The 15476-nt window shown below is 43.9% G+C and overlaps 1 protein-coding gene across 5 annotated transcripts in view; it reads left to right on the top strand.

Moving 5' to 3' along the window:
- Positions 1 to 15476, top strand: part of unc5cb (unc-5 netrin receptor Cb) — a 167258-nt gene that overhangs the window by 70196 nt on the left and 81586 nt on the right. The window contains exon 1 of one of the 5 annotated variants that reach the window (XM_061801296.1): positions 9609 to 9889. The exons of 3 other annotated variants lie outside the window; for them this stretch is intronic. The gene's annotated coding sequence lies outside the window, so the exon portion shown is untranslated. Of the gene's footprint in view, positions 1 to 9608; positions 9890 to 13939; positions 14078 to 15476 lie in introns of those variants that run through there. One more of the 5 variants, XM_061801295.1, reaches the window with a different exon arrangement.

The raw sequence follows: 15476 nt of genomic DNA on the forward strand, positions 1-15476 counted from the left end.
TATTTCTGGAGGTGGAGGTGGTGTATTGTACTTTTTTTTTTTTTTTTTTTTTGGACGATTTGGCTGGCTAGCATGTGGCGCTGACAGCTAACGCCACCGCTACACCGCGGAACTATTTGTGTTGACCGAGCTGTACAAGTGATTCAATCAATAAACAAATCATGAAATATCGTCGCGTAATCCTGTGAACTAATAAATTTTGCATCCAAAGTTTTTTGAGACAAAAAAATTCACCTCAAAATGACGGTGGCGTCTTTGCATGAAATTCTACTCATTTCTGTTTCTAAAGCAACTCCAAGTATGAACCAATATTTATATTTATTTTGTTTTAATTGTAGCCGACCTTGAGACAGATTCTGCAGATCATGCACCACATTCGACATTACATACTATATGTATCTGTATGTATATTCCTGCGAGCTTAATTGTATCAAAGTTACTTTGTATGTCACGCTTTCACCTAATTAGTCACTAATACGACACGACGCTAAATGCCACTGGTAGCGCTACGTTCTCCGCCGTGTCAAGTGGAAACCTTTCATGTGCGGGATTATTTGTGACCTAATTTAATGAGGCACGACACACGTTTCAAAAGAGATTAAATACAAATACCAAAAACACGTGTTCCAATGCAAAAAAAAAAAAAAAAAATACATACATCAATAAATCAAACTTTAGTAAGTATAATTAAAATGGGAATACAAGTACTGAAAAAACAACTTTGACAACTACAAAAACAGCGGGAGTAATAATAACAAAAAACAATAGTAATACAAAAAATAACGAAAATAATAAAAATACAACAAATAACATCACAAAAAATAATAATTCAAACTAACGTGGACATAAAATTACAAAAATAACAATACAAATAAAAACACTAGTAACACAAAGGAATAACAATACCAACAATACAAACAATAATAAAAATAACACCAGTGGTAATAATAGTAATATGAAACAATAACATTGACAAAAAATACTATAAAAATAATAATTCAAAAATAACAAAAATGGTAACGTTGCAAACAAAATAATAAAACAAAGTGCAAAAAATAATGCAGAAATGACAAGGACAAAAATATCAACATTAAAACAATATATAAATTAACAACAATACAGTACTGTCATTTATATTAACTTACATCAAATTTAAATATTAAAATTAAAAAAAATAGTTGCAATAACAATAATTGAATAATTTTTTTATTCAATGATAAATTTTATTTTTTTAAATATTAATTGCAATAACAATAATGCAACAAAAAGATTTTTGTTTCCAATGATTTTATTCTTTGGTATCTTGACATTTGCGCCGCATATCGAAAAATGAAAAATGTCTTTGTCACGTTCGGGGTCCCGCCGCCGCGGTCATCCCTCAAGCGGCGACGCGGTTTTTCGCCGCCCGCTGACGCGCTTTGATCTGGCGGCCCGTTTTTCCCCCGCCAGGGAGAACACGCCGAGGTCTCGCCGTCGCCCCCCCCCCCCCCCCCGCCCCCCACCCCCGAGTCTTATCGGCGTTATTTTGACGCAAAGTAATTGTCACGTCAAACGTAATCCCGCAGCTGTGTTACTTTGTCGTCGCTCAGTTGAGAGGAAGCGGCGGAATTCGGGAATCAGAAGAACTCGGCAAGCGGGCCCCTCCCTCTATTTGATTTTGTTTTCGGATTACTCGTCGGCTTGTTTTTGGTTTTCGACGCCTGCTTTGGAAACAGAGTGCGGCGGCGCGGAAAAGCCCGACAGAAGCCTGCGAGGGTTGCGGATCACAGGCAAAGTCAAATATTTGGGAACGGGGCGGCTGAGAGGCGCACGCCGGAGATCTTTTCATCCCTCCCCACACCCCGCAGACGGGAATTTGCGGGCCTGTCAGGGTGGAAGGGAAGGCTCGAAGGAACGAGACGAGAAACAAACAAAAGAAAAGAACTTGATTACGAGATCAGACTGTTGTAGCGATGTCTGTCGCTACTATCTGAAAGTTCAACGCTCCAAATTACCCTCGTACATAAAGCACTAAATAATAATAACGATTAGGCGAGTGGGGTATCGATCATGTTCACTTATGAACGATAAAATGTCAGGCTAGCCTAAACTGTACTAAGTTAAACGAGCAACTGATTCTAGCATAGCCTAGCCTCACTTAAACATGCCGAGCCCAGGCAAAACTATGCTGACATAGCCCAGTCTTATGCTAACCTCAGCACAGCCTTATGCTAACCTTAGCCCAGCCTTATGCTAACCTTAGCCCAGTCTTATGCTAACCTTAGCCTAGCCTTTTATAGTCTCACTTAACCTGCCACAGCATAACTGAAAAGCTAATCTACTTTTGCCAAGTTTTGCTGTGCTTACCGTAGCTTAGCCTAACGTATCCTGACCTAGAAAGCTAGTCTTGCCGAACACAACGGGACCCAGCCACTTAATCGCGCTTCAGCTAACCTCGACAACCCGAACCTAGCCCAGCCAAAACTATGCTAACATAGCCCGGTTTTATGCTAACCTTAGCCCAGCCTTTTTCTAACCTCAGCCCAGCCTTATGCTAACCTTAGCCTAGCCTATTATTGTCTCACATAACCTGGCATAACCTATCTGAAAAGCTGAACTAATTTTCCAAAACTTTGCTTTGCTCACCGTAGCCTAGCCTAACCTATCCTGACCTAAAAAGCTAGTCTTGCCGAACACAACACAACCTAGCCACTTAATCGTGCTTCAGCTAACCTCGACAACCCGAACCTAGCCTAGCGTAATTAATCCCGCGCTAACCTGGCAACCTATTTTCAAGTTTTGACGGCCTAACCTGACGTCATTTAGCTTAATCTAAGATAATGTTTACCCTTCCTAATCCTTTTTTTAGCTCAGGCTAGTTTAATGTAGCCGTGCCAAACATTGCAAATCATAACACAGCACAACGCACATTAATTTTCAGGTTGACATTTTTAAAAATGTTGTTCTCTCGCTTTATTTTATTTATTTTTTTTACACAAAAGCCCCTGAGCAAACCGCCTCCATACAATACTGACCTTTTGTCCAAAATTTCATTAAAAAAAAAAAAAATTGAAATGAATTGAATAAAACATACTGTGTGAAAAACACATTTTCAATATTGCCCGGAAAAAAATAAATAAAAATAAACTGAATGATCGGAGGCGAGCAGTCCTTGCACACACTCGCATGCCAAAGTTCTGCAAAGAAAGTTTGAATGAAAATGAATGAAAAATTGTTGTTCTCGGGTTAAATAACGAGCTAGCCCCAGCTTGATGAGTCATATTTGATGTTTTTTTTTTTTTTTTTTTTTTTTTTAAGGGGAGGGGGGTCGGTCTTGAATGGCCGATGTGCAGAAGTTCCATTCCTGCCTCAGCTGCGTCCGCACACGCTCGAATATGAGCCCCCATAATTGGCTTCGCTTGCTTTGTGCACCCGCTGCGCTGTCATCTCCCAGTTTTTTTTTTTTTTTTTTTATTTCTTCCCCCCCCCCCCCCCCCCCCCTCCGTCGGTACTTTCCATATCTTCCACCGGGCAGAGTCGTACAAACGCCGGCTGTCGAGATGAGAAAAGGCGAGCCTTCCCCTTCAACGGACTGCGACTATCTATCCATCTTTTTCTTTTTCGGGGCTGAGCCGCCGCTTTTTATTTGCACTCCCCGACCTTCGCCGCTCGCGTGATTTTTTTTTTTTTTCCCCGCCGCCCGGCTCACGCGTGTGGGCGACGGCGCCTCCGCCCTCGGAAGTGGGTCGCCGGGCGGCCGGGGCCGGAAGACAAGACGGGTACCGTCGGCTTCGCCGCGGATCATTAATGCATGAGGGAGACGCGCGGTGTCCTGTTCCGCCCGGAGAGGAAAGGTCACAGCCGCCGGAGATGGCGGAGGGCGTGGTAACATGAGGCCTAGCATAAAAAAATATAGATAAAAATACTAAAAAATAATAAAGGCGTTACTTGTTTTTGTTGGCGTTCCTATTAGGAAAATATTTCGTACTGCAGTAGTCGCAGCTTCACTTTTTCCGCATTACATGTGTGTTTTTCTTCAAAATGGATCGCAGCGAAGCCCCGTTTTGCGCGGTTCCGGAACCTCCCGCAAGAGTTGCAGAATTAGCAATATAACATATTTAAAAAAAAAAAAAAAAAAAAAGAGTCACTGATGGTGTAGTGGTACAGAAGCGTGCGTGGGATCGATTCCCGCTCGGTGATGGCGTCGATATCCGCCCTTGCGACTGACTGGCCCGAAGCTTGCTGGGATAGGCTCCAGCTTTCCCAGCAACCCTTGTGAGGATAAGCAACTTGGATAATGACATATTTAAAAAAAAAAACATTTTTTTTAAAAATAATTTTACCCCTCTTGCACGTTATAAACATTGTTTGACCGCGTTTCTGTATTTTTCAATATTTATGGATTCCAAGGGAAAAACAACAACTTCAACAAACATGAGTCAGAACCTTTGCGAATTATCGTGACATAAAGGGAAAAAAATACACACAAATATGAAATTTTAAAACACACTGTAACATATATGAACACCGACTTAAATATAATAATTACACTGCTAAATATTTGAGGTTCTCTCAGTTGTGTACGGACATAGAACTAAGTAAAAGTTAAACAAACAATGCAAATTTCTGGAGCGCGTCGGTGGGGGGGGGGGGGCTGTTTATCATAAATCGAACATTATTAATCATGCGCCCGTTGCGTCGGCTTGCGCATCATAAAATTAGCCAATAAGCTTATTTATGCTTGTACACAGCATGCAATTCTGTTTGGGTGGCGATAGAGAAGCGTTCGATCATCAACCCCCCCCCCTCGATCAATAACTGCATTTATGTTGTCTCTTGAAGCCACTTATTGATTTTATTCTTAATAAGCCACTTATAAATCAGCTGTTTACATGACACCTCCTCCCTTTGCCTATTAACAAGAAGCGGGAGCATCGTCGATGCCTGCAAACGCCCCCCCCCCCCACCCCACGCCTCTGTTATTATGGGATGCCAAAACATTTGGTGTGTCCTGAACTGAATATTATGAATTTGACATACACGTGTCAATATAATTTGAGTACAATTGATTTGCATTCAGTCTTTTACAAATGTTTATTTTGAATTGTGATTTTTTTTTTTGGTTTTTTTTTTGAGCGGGGGGTGCCATCAAATAATTCAGTTCTTTATTTGCAGCAATAATAACTGCCATAATTAGCAGATTTTTACTGCTGATTTTAGAGATCTTTGTATTGATACTCTACGCGGGCATGACGACAAAGCGGCGATCAAATCAATCAACAACCGTTTTTAATCAAACATCTCCACGTTCGTCTTCAACTTCTATTCTTGCCCCCCCCCCCCCGCCCCCGTTTTGACGGCCGATGAGCGTTTACAACGCCAGATGCAAATTCGTAGGCGCTCGCTCAAGCGTGCGTCGGTAAATGATTGTTGTGGCTGCTCCCCTTCGCGTCCACCGGGGAGCAGTGTGGGGGGGGGGGGGGACGGGTGTTTGGGGGGGCATTGCTTGCTTTCAGGTCTTGAGGAGAAGGGGGGGTGGGGGGGGGCGGCGCTGGTGGAGGGTGTGCCATGGTTGCTCCTCGTTGCCCCCTCCATTATACGTGGTTGACCTATTTCGCTGGCTCGGAGGGACACGGGCGAAATCACAGGCTGACAGTGTGTCCCCCCCCCACCCCCCTTCTCACCCCTCCCCCGGTGAGCGGAGGAGTGCGTTTGATTCCCTAATGCAGTCACGCCCACACACATACACAGACACTCACAGGCTTCCGTACAACCCAAGTGGCCCTGAAACGTACATGAACAGGTGTGATGTATTTTCATCCTTCTCCTCCATCTTGGAAGGCGGTTCGAAAACCGATTTGTTCGAAAACCGAATCAAGCGCCCCCGCGCGAGTTATGTTATTTCCGGGTGTTTTTTCGGGGGTTCGTTCGAATTGACAATAATAAAGCGGGTCGCGGGCGGGTCAGCTGGTCGGGCCGCGCGCGGTCTGTTATTTACGGGTTTTGTTGGTGGGCGTTCGGGTACCGATTATTGTTCGAAAACAGAAGCAAAAAAATCTCGAAATTTTCGTTCGAGAACCGAGGCTCTACTCAATAAAGTATTGCAGTCGGCGTCTTTCTGGTGTTACTGTATTAGCTCACGTTTTACAGCTAGGGGTACGTGAACGCCTCACTGCCAAGGTACAGTTCAGTTGTATTTAACTTTGAAGCTCATAAAATTTGCATTCATCCATTTGGGTATTTTGTTTTTTTTTACTTAACTTGAATGTACAACGTGCATTTACTCATTTCTGCTTACAATTTTCCAATTGAAAGTAGTAAACAATGGAAAAAAAAAATCACACCATATTCAACACGTCGTTTAAAAGGCCAACACAAAGCAAAAATGGCCATTTTCATCCCTCGCTCATTGAATCACATTGTAAAATGCCACAAACTGAATAGCTGTATGTTATACTTTCAATTTTCATTGGATTATTATTTTTTTTTTTGCGCTCAACGTAGAATATCTGCGAAAAGTGCGAGAAGTTTGGAGGGAACATTGGGGGTTGTCTTTTTTTTTTTTTTTTGTCTGGCACGCCGTCCCGCGATGGACGCCTTGAGCACCCCTGTTTTAAATACGCAATACATATTTTTGTTGTTGTACGGGGTTACAGTCACTGCCACTGCTCGTATACGTGTATTTTGATAATATCATTGTGTGCTCGGTGTCTCTGATCTTTAACCCATTGGCAGTTATCGATTATGTATTGCATTTTTATCAAATCTGAAATTCAAAGAAACCCGATTCTAATGTGAGGACATTTGATTCCGTGTTGTTGTTTTTTTTTTTTAATTTTTCTATTTTTGTGGCGCACAACCTGACGATCGGCATCCGCCGCCCGTCATTGAAAGCTAGGCTAAAAAAAAACAATCCAAAAAAAAAAAACATTACCTCTGTGGTGTGTATCAAATTATGTAATGATTAATGAAATGATGATGAAATTGATGCTGACGACTGAGCCTTCGGCGAGCGTGACGAGGCGAGCGCGAATCGGCGCACGAGGTCACACGGCAAAGGGGAAAAAAAAAAAAAAAAAAAGAGAGAGCGCGGAGTGGGCGGAGCCAAGTGTCGAAAGGGATTTGCCGCGAGGCCCGGCCCGGGTGACGAGCGAAGGAGCGCGGCGCCCCTGTTATGGTTTTCACTCTGTGAATTATGGGGCCTCGTGTTGTCATTTGACCCAGAAAATGAATCAGTAATTTGGGGTGAATTGAATTACTCGACTAATCGGCCCGCGCCGGGCGGACGGATTTGCCAAAACCTGACCGGAGGACGTCTCAAACTTTGTAAAAATGACTTTGTGTAAACCTAATACTTTAATAAACTTAATAATCTTTTTTTTTTTTTTTTTTTTTTTTAAGCAGCGTAGAACTCATTTCACATTGTGGAACACATACGGCCTCGGTAGATGTCAAGTGGGCCGTACCATTAAAATAATACGATACTTTACTGCTATAAATAACCAAAATATGTCTTTCCTTTGTTTTGGTGTAAAGACGGACAAGAACATTCGGAAAATGTTGACAAAACATTTCATGAAACGCCTCATATTTCCTAGCGAGCCGTCATATTTTTCGCCGCGAAGAGTCTCGTAGCGGCGTCGAATATTATATTCCTTCAATGTCGAAACTTGTTGCAAACATTTTCGTTTGATAAATAGTACGTGGTCCATTTTTCATTGGAAATTCTACGCTCCGTGTCCACTTTTCTCCGTTTGGATCGTGGCATTTTGGGGAATGGGGGTGTAGGGGGAGGGGTAGTGACCAGGGGTAATAACAAAGTCGTAACAAGCGGCGGATGGCGCTTTGATACGGACTGCTGTTGTCTTCTCATCTGATCAAAACAGTGTCGGATAATCTATGAATTGCATTTTATTAAAAATATTTATTCCGCGTCTTTTCCACATTTAAATTACCCTGCGGGCCTGACCAAACCTCCTCGCGGACCAGTTCCGGCCATAAGCCGTATGTTTGACACCACTGCGGTAAATCGATTTGTCATTTTCCAGCGGCAGGCTTACGTTGATTGGCTTTTCTCTCGGTCTACGCGCACCCCATGATTGACAGGCGACCGGTCCAGGGTGTAGTCTCGGTTTTGCCGTGAGAAATCTAGTATAGTCTGCGGCGCCAAGTAACCGTGAACGTCGTAAGTGGTCTAGAAAATGGAGGGCTAGATCTGTTTTAACAAATGTTAACGTAGGCAGTTGTGAAAAAGTTTGGAGTCGCGGCTCCACCATTACGAGGACGTCCCAGATCATCGCGCTCGCGCCGGAGTCGTCGTTCTCCTTAGTACCAGTACTGAAATTATAAAATGGTGCTTTAAATGCGGTCGGTTTTTCCCATGCGCCCGCTGCTTGGTGCCGGCATCTAGATGCCCGCTGTTTTTTTTTTTTTTTTTTTTTTTTTTTTCGAGCCAATTATCCAAAAGTACAGTCATTGCGTCAAAGTACAGCGCAGCGAGGGGCTTAGAGTGTGACATATCCCCCCCCCCCCAGTCCCTCCACCCCAGCGGAGGGTTTTCGGCTGACTTGTTCTGGTCTAAAAAGAAGTCAAGTGGGGTTTTTCTTCTGAGTTCTGGAGGATGTACGACAGTCGGCGAGCGCAAAGGAAGCAAAAACCTCCAAAAACCCTGCGCGGAGTTAATTGGGATTTGTGTTGTGTTTGAGTGGCTTCCGTGGAAGGTGTGAGGTGAGACCCCCCCCCCGTCGCCCCCACCCCTTTCCCCCCCGCCTCTTCACCTACATTCTCTCCGCCGCTCTCCCGCCGACTCCACTCGGAGAGTACCGTAAATTAGTCCCGGGTGGTGACACGGTGCTTGCCGGGTAATTTGGACAATGGGCCGTTTGACAGCTCACCCATCACAGCTACAGCGCCCCGGGGAGCCACTACTCCTCCTGAGCTTTTCTCCCCCCCCCCCCCCCCCGTCTCCCCCCTCCTTGTGCTTTTTCCTTTTGTCCCTCCATTCGCCCTGACCGAGCGAGTCGCTAAGTAGCGGCATCATTCTCCAATCACCCGCCGAAATAGCTTTTCATCCGCCGGGGACGGAAAAAGCGGGGGGAGTTCCCGAACACGCCCGGGCGAAAGCTCCTAATTGAGAAAGCGGAACATATCGAGGAAACAAAATGGATCCAAAAGTAAGCAGGAGATGAAAGATTTACATCTACATTCATTAAAAAACATAAAAAATAAAACAATTCTGAGCTACACAGCTACACTGCTTCTGAAATAAAACCCTTTGCACATTATGCCTTTGCCTCGGAGTCCTGTACTTGGGTCCTCCCCTGCACCGATGGCTCGTGACGGGTGTCAAGGAAGCAGTTCTCTTTAAAAAAAAAAAAAACAAAAAACAATATGCATGTTGTTTATTATTATTATTGCTAGCAATATTCGCTAACCATTGTTGCTAATCGTGCTGAAATAATCCAGCCAAGAAAGTATAACGGCCTCCATTTGTGTGAAGCTGCGCACCATCTGAATTATGAGTTTAAATAGTTTAAAGGTGAAAAATGTCCGCTTTCATTTTTAGGTTTTACTTTTTAAAAAAAAAATATGACAGCCGCTTTATCCTCCTAAAATTCCGTCCTTCATCTCTTCAAATGAGCTCGGAGCATTCCGCCGGCCCCGCTTCAAATCGGATCGGGGCATTTTTGCGACCGTTCAGTCCCGTCCTGTCTGTCATTTCGGCTTTTACGGCTCCGAGGCCACGCGAAAGCGCGACGCGCCGGCTTTTTTTTTTTGAGATCGGCGTGACGCTCTGACCTTGCTCCTCCCGGCTACCCTGGACGCCGCTGAAAACAGTCAGACGACGCGGCCAAGGCCTGGCGCGAAGCTGGCGAGCGGTAGAGCGCGGCCAGACGGTGGCGGAGTCAAGGTCAGGGCCGGGGATCAGACGGAACATCGTAAGCGACGGCCGTGACGGATGCGCGAGGAACGGAAGAGTCGAAAATAAGCCACAGGGATGAGGCTGCGGCTTTCCGTTGGTTGTCTCCACATCTGTCCTTGTTTTTGGCTCGGTTTCCTTGCAGGGTTCGCGAATTCTCGTGCGTACTGAACGGGGAAATGCGTGCAAAGTTCAGCGACGGCGACGATAAAAAAAAAATGCTTCAATTTTGGAGTCATACAAAGATTCATTTGACGAGAACTCGTACATAAGTTCAAAGTTTTCTCTAGTGTCTTTCATTCTTGCCGTGTCTTTGATCTTTACAACAAAAATGACATGATTGGTTCAATGAAAACCATTTCAGTAACTAAGTTGCCTGCGGAAAACATGCGTGTTTGGTCCAATAAAGATGAAATTGACTTTGATGTTTGTGACAACACGTTTGAAAAAAGACAAAACAAAAGAAGACGTTTCTGGTCTTTGTTCCCAGTTAAAGGGAAACTAAATTGCCTTTGACGCTGAAGAATATTTGAAAATTTGCTTCGGTCGAGACGAAAATGCGTACGTTTGGTTTCACGAGGGCTGAATTGTCTTTAAGAAAGCGCACGTTTGATCATGAAAACAAAATTGTCTTGCGTTTAGAAAAATTCACAAACAAAAGACAAACGTGTCCTTAAAGAAAACAGGTTCAACAATGGCTGAATTTGCTTTGATTTTTTTGTGGGGGGGGGGGGGGGGGGGACGTACATGGATTTATTAAACTGTCTTTATGAAAACAGGTTTTATCCTAGACTCAATTGTATTTGATCGTTACGTAAACGCACGTTCTATTTTATGAAGTTTAAATTGTCTTTGTCGTCTATGAAAAAAACGTGATACGAGGTCCATCGGAGGCTAAGATTGTCTTTGGTCTTTCCGAAAACCGTTAATGACGTTAACGGAAGCTCGGATTGTTCATTTCGGTGAATTGATGTGTACGAAATAGGGTCAAGAAAGTAAACCGCGTCTTTGATGTTCACGAAAACGGATTCGGCGAAGACAGTAGATGTTTTTCAAAAAACGACTCTTTGTGGCAAATCCTACGACTAAATTGGTCCTGGAACGGTCTCAATGGTTTTTCCAATCATTAGACTCGGTCTCATTAATCAGAATCCTTGCATCAGTGCAAGAACCTTTGGTTTCTTTCGGAACTCAAGCCGACTCCCTTCCGGGTCATCGCTCCGTGACCCGTGGGTGGCGCGTCTGTGAGGCGACTGGCATGTTTATCTAGCGAGCGTCTGACAGCTAACCCAAAAGATGCTCTTGTTTGTCTCGAGATTGCGGGCTTCCCCCCGGAGAGGAAATACGAGCGAGAGGACGGCGGGCGGGGCCGCGGGGCCTCCGATGAGGTCTGCGGCCCCCCGACGGGAATCAATAAATCGGCGCCGCAGATAACGCGCGTACGCGAAGCAAACAGACGGAGTGGAAGCAAGCCGCCGCTTATTTACCTCGATCGGCGCCGGCGGAGGATGAACGGGTCTTTACTTAATCCGATACTAACAAGCATCGACCCGCAGAAAGTCGTTAGCATTGATTTCTTTTCACTCAATATAATGGGGAGGGTGTGCGCCCCCCACCCCCCCCACAGCCAATTCATAGTCGGAGTTGATTGACAGTCTATTTATGCCGCTTCGCTTGACGTGACAGGTGAGTGGTTTATTATTCTGCTCGACCACTCGGCTGTAAAGCAGCTCTCTCGCGCGCTTCTCCATCGCAGCATATCAAAACATTGCCTGGTAAAGCCCCCCCCCCCCCCCCCCGCGCCCCCTCCCTGTTGTCTACTTAACAACCCAGCCGGTCGCTCTATTGTCTTTTACCATTACTATTCATGGGGGGGGGGGGGGGGTGTTAGGGACCAGGGAAAATCCCCCAAACCAAAACGCCAGTCCCTGACGCCGCACTTTGAGACTTTGACTATCAAGTTTGACTCTGTTTCGTTGTACATCAAATCAGTTGTCCCCATTCAAATACATGGAAATGCCATTAATCCGTTCCAGTTTTTTTTGTTTTGTTTGTTTTTGTTTTGACTCGCGAGCACGACTTGCGGCTCATTTCACAACAACAAGATGCAGTTTGCCAGATAGATAGATAGATAGATAGATAGATAGATAGATAGATAGATAGATAGATGATAGATAGATAGATAGATAGATAGATAGATAGATAGATAGATAGATAGATAGATAGATAGATAGATAGATGTAAAACGATACTAGATAGACCATGATTGATGGATAGATAGATAGTAGATAGATAGATAGATAGATAGATAGATAGATAGATAGATAGATAGAAGATAGATAGATAGATAGATAGATAGATAGAGCAAGAGAGAGCAATAGATAGATCAACCAATCTATCTATGGATTGATTGGTTGATTGATTTATTGGTTGATGAATTTATTCAACAATTAATAACAATGGACCTTTCCGACTGGCGATCTTCAGCTCCTGCCATCCCCCCGCAATCTTCCAAAATGGCGACTGAACAGAACACGTTTTGACGCGGATTCTCGATCGCGCATTACCGGTAACATTGCGGTATGTTTTTTTGCTAAATGCGCCAGACTCGTCCGAGCGGGTTCCACAGAGAGGTCCCAACTATTTCACGCGAGGGTATGTACACGGAATTTCGATTTTCCACGGAGCAGGACGCAATGTCAGAGTTTCGGGGGAACGTTGGCGATCGATGCAAAAAAAAAAAAAAAAAAAAAAACGTTTCACGCCTCACAAACTTCATATTGAAATCCAAAATAGTGGAATCGTACTGCGCGTGTAAAGCTGGGTGAGTACTTTTTAACTTGGATCCATTAGCGTAATGCTAATGCTAAATGCTATACAGTGTATGTTGCGATACTTCAACCCTTAATGCAACATGTAAACAGACAGTATCACAATACTCAAGAGCATATATTCTTTATTCTCTGCAAAGAATGACATATTAGTGCAGTACTGATGAGCTCAGAGAGGTGTTAAGGTGTCTCAGTGAACAATATATCAGTTTGTGTAGGGTCTAAGGTGTATGCATCAGAAAAAGCAGCACAAATCTGTTTCTTTTCAAATCTATTTAACTACGTTATGACTGTATAAAATTGTGAAAAGTTATATCTGTCATTTTTTATGCTGTAATTTGTAAAAATATACCCCAAATGGATCCATATTTTAGAACTCGTCTGAAACGATTGTTGAAAATAAATGGCTCACAAATGATTTTTTTTTTTTAAAAGGCAGCATGTTGGAAACTTTCTGTGACTCCCACTAGCAACACAGGCTAAACTTAGCTCCTCCCCCGAAATACAAACCTCTCGGCCGAGACGCACGACGACACTTTCTTGACACCAATTACTACTGCAGCACAAACAATATCAAATAGCAGACGATATGTCGCACGGAAAAGTCGGCGGATTTATGAAAACGGTCTGCGTTTTTCCCGAATTTACGTCGGCGGTCCTGCCGCCCCGCTCGGCGCAGTAAATCTGCTCGAAGACGCGCAGGATATATGGAGGGCTTATCTGCCACGGGCGGGCTATCACATCCCCGACGCTCAGACCGTGTTATCACAAGACGCACACAATAGAATATCGGCGAGAAACACGCGCGGAAATAGCTCACATGAAGTATGCGGCAAGACGTGTAATTGAGTAATGGGATTTACCATGTACAGTGCGTGTACGGTGCGTACGTGGGAGCACACTTGTGAGCCGAGCGCAGGAATTCATCTTGGTTTTTTTAAATAATTACAGTCATACTTGAGTAAAAAATGATGTATGCGCTCTTTGTAGTACACTGTATATAGCTCTCTGTATTGGTGTATGTATACCGTAATTTCCGGCCCACAAGCTTTCATCTCTGCGGTTTCTGCGGTGCTAATTTGTAATTTCATTTTTGTAATTTGTAATTTTTTTTTTTTCTAATGGCCGCAAGGGGGCGCTCAGGCGGAAAAGGTAAGAATGAGATTGGTGGCATATAGGCGCCGAGGAAGATGACTTTTTTCCGGACCTGTTAGCGCTGCGCTAGCGTGTAACTGCCGTGTCTCGGTGATTTTTACCGGTATTTTTTTTTTTTTTTTTAACCGGCCCTGTTAGCGCCGCGCTAGCGTACTGCTGCCGTGTTACTGGCGTGTCTCAGTGATATTCACTGGTAAGTTTTATTTTAACCGCCCCTGTTAACATTACCGCTTGCGCTAGCACTAGCGTTAGCGCTAGTGTTAGCACTAGCATTAGCGCCGCGCTAGCATCAAACTCTTTCTGTGTACTGTCTTTGTAAATATCTCGTGTTTCAATTTGGGCACTTGCGGCTTTTACACAACTGCGCCGTGTGTATGTACCAAATGGTATTTCCTTTACAAATGTACTCGGAGAGGCTAGTAACCGGGTGCGCTCTGTAGGCCCGGAATTACGGTAGGATATTGTATGTGATATCTTTTTGGATGTATGTTGTGTTTGTTTATGTATGTACTGTTTATAGGATATGGTTGAAAAGGCAAAGAAAAATGTTTCAACTTGTGATACAGTGGCTATAAAAAGTGTACACACCCCATGGTAAATTTTATACCTTGGGAATTTGTGGCTTTCTCCTGACTGATATCTGACTGAAATATGAGGAAAAGCCTACTAGAGCAGCTGAACTTATGTCAACATCATAATAATCACATTATTAGGTACACCTACATCTTCTACATCTCATATTTTCGCCCCGTCACGTAGCGACGCTCAGCATGACGCCCGTGCACCTCCCGACCGACCACGAGCACAATTATGAACGCATTGTCGTGTGCAAAAAAAAAAAAAAAAATGAAAATCGAGCGGAGTTGTTTGATTGGGCAAAAAGCAGCTGGTGTACCGGATCTCATTAGACGGCGCCAAATGAAAAGAGCGTCAATCAGTTTTCGTCCGTGCGCTTCTGATGGCCTCATCTGAATGCTTGAGCCCTCTTAAAAACATTTTTTTTTTTTAAAAAAATTGGCCCGTTTCATGAAAAATGAAGGAGCTCCTCCGTTCCCACCCCCGTCAACCCCCCGACCTTGTTTTTTTGGGTCGTGAAAGGCGCGTGACAGCCGATGACGTTATCGCACGCTGCGTATCTTAAGGGGGGGGGGGGACATTTATGGAAAATATGACTTCATAATCGCTTGTAAACAAAAAGTCGTATCACATGTAAAATTAAACAACTTTACGCGCTAGCTATTTCCCAGAGTGGGTGAGTGGGTGAGTGCCTCGTTGTGTCATAACACTGCGGCAAATTTACATCACCTCGCACAGTTTCTCTGCCCATGACTTGACTTTTTCATTTTTTTTATTTTTGGAATGACATCATTAAATAGAATGTAAATAATTGAACGGTTTTGCCACGCTTTCGGCAACAAAGACGTCGTTCTCTTGTGGTGTGGCTTTTTGCAGATGATAAAGAATATATACCCGTGAGTATTGTTATAATATCGGCGGTCTACGCTCTTCAAATAAACAATTCTTACTTGGTTACAACACACCGAAACCGATTTTATGACGTTCGCCATGAAGCTACGTGCCGTAATTTCCGT

This window comes from Syngnathoides biaculeatus, chromosome 17 (genome assembly GCF_019802595.1).
Source record: "Syngnathoides biaculeatus isolate LvHL_M chromosome 17, ASM1980259v1, whole genome shotgun sequence".
Lineage (NCBI taxonomy): Eukaryota > Metazoa > Chordata > Actinopteri > Syngnathiformes > Syngnathidae > Syngnathoides > Syngnathoides biaculeatus.